This window comes from Myotis davidii, unplaced genomic scaffold, assembly GCF_000327345.1.
Source record: "Myotis davidii unplaced genomic scaffold, ASM32734v1 scaffold544, whole genome shotgun sequence".
Lineage (NCBI taxonomy): Eukaryota > Metazoa > Chordata > Mammalia > Chiroptera > Vespertilionidae > Myotis > Myotis davidii.
In genome coordinates, this window is record NW_006297018.1 from 2,501,496 (window position 1) to 2,503,524 (window position 2,029).

Consider the following 2,029-nt stretch of genomic DNA (forward strand, 5'->3'; position numbering starts at 1 on the left):
GCGAAAGACTTGAATAGACATTTCTCCAAAGAATACATACAAATGGCCAATAAGCATATGAAGACACTCAACATCACTACCAACCAGGGAAATGCAAATAAAAACCACAGTGTGATATCACCTTACCCCTGTTAAAATGGCTACTATTGAAAAAAAAAATTTAAGATAACAGTGCTGGCGAGGATGTAGAAAAATTGAAACCCTGGGCATTACTGGTGGAAATACAAAATGGAAAACAGTATGGTGGTTCCTCAAAAAATTAAAAATAGAACTGCCATAGACTCTAGGAATCCTACTGCTGGGTATTTAGCCTAAAGAATTGAAATCAGTATCTCAAAGAAGTATTAGTACTTCCATGTTCACTTCAGCACTATTCACAATAGCCAACATGATATTTATATCTCTTTCTTACTCTCCCTGCCTCTCTCTGAAATCAATAAAAACATATTTTTTAAAAGTATAGAGGTTAATTATTAAAAAAGAATATTTATTATTGTACAAAGTTATAATTAGAGTGAGAATATAATATTCTCACATATTGTAACTTATAGAATTTACTTATGAGACATTTCTCAGTAAGTCTAAAAGAAGTTTATTTACATTTACAGAAAATTCTAGTAATTATGTTATTATATTTTAAGATTTTCAGTCTAGCCCTGACCAGTTTGGCTCAGTGGTTAGAGCGTCGGCCTGCAGACTGAAGGCAGGGAAGGGCTCTTGGGGGCGGGGGCAACAGGCCTACAGGGGAGGGCAGTTGGGGGCAATCAGGCAGGTGAGTGGCTAGGAGCCAGCAGTCCCAGCTTGTGAGAGGGCTGTCCCACAGGGATCGGGCCTAAACTGGCAGTCGGACATCCCCTGAGGGGTCCCAGATTGGGGAGGGTGCAGGCTGGGCTGAGGGACACCTCCCCATGCACAAATTTCATGCACTGCCCCCCCCCCAATGCATACATACACTTTGAATAATTATAAAGGCAGTGTTTATTAAAATAGATTTCACTTTGAAAATTGAGCTATTTGCTGTTAAAGTGTGTATACATTTTCTGGGACACCCTTTATATGCAGAATTTTATGTTCCTGAGTTTTTGGGTTTTTTTTTTTACAGTCTTCTCTTCCCTTCTCAATTATCACTTCTCACTGCTGTCATAGGGTGTCTACAGAAGTTCCTCTAGGGCAGCGGTTCTCAACCTGTGGGTTGCGACCCCTTTGGGGGTCAAACGACCCTATCACAGGGGTCGCCTAAGACCATCGGAAAACACATAAATAATTACATATTGTTTTTGTGATTAATCACTATGCTTTAATTATGTTCAATTTGTAACAATGAAATTGGGGTCACCACAACATGAGGAACTGTACTAAAGGGTCGCGGCATTAAGAAGGTTGAGAACCACTGCTGTAGGGCCTTCCAAATTTGATGCTTGGAAACCAGATAAGAACAATGACAAGCATAGTGTAGGAATATGGAGCAGTGATTTTCAACCGAGGTGCCACAAGAATTTTTAGAACATGCAGTACCTGGCTATTTAGTCAGGCACTGATATCTTTTCCCTTGGATTGTCAAATTAAAAAAATGACAACAGCCAACATAACAATAGCCAACCAATGTGAATGAATCAAAATTATACCTCCTTTTTTTTTTTTGTCAGATTAGCAAAACATATATTTTTGGTGTGCTGCAGAATTTTAGTGATTAGTTTGTTTGTGCCTGGAGATGAAAATCGCTGATATGGAGACAAAGAGGACAAGGGCAAGAGGCAAAAGCCGAGTTGGAAGGGAAGGATCCAGTTCAGGGTCTGGTGGAGAGCTCCTTGGACTAGGACAGTGGTCGGCAAACTGTGGCTTGCGAGCCACATGCGGCTCTTTGGCCCCTTGAGTGTGGCTCTTCCACAAAATACCAACTTCTGCGCATGGGCCACGAAGTTTCAATCGCACTGTACATGCACACCTGCACATGGGATTTTGTGGAAGAGCCACACTCAAGGGGTCAAAGAGCCGCATGTGGCTCGCGAGCCGCCGGTTGGTGGCCTGG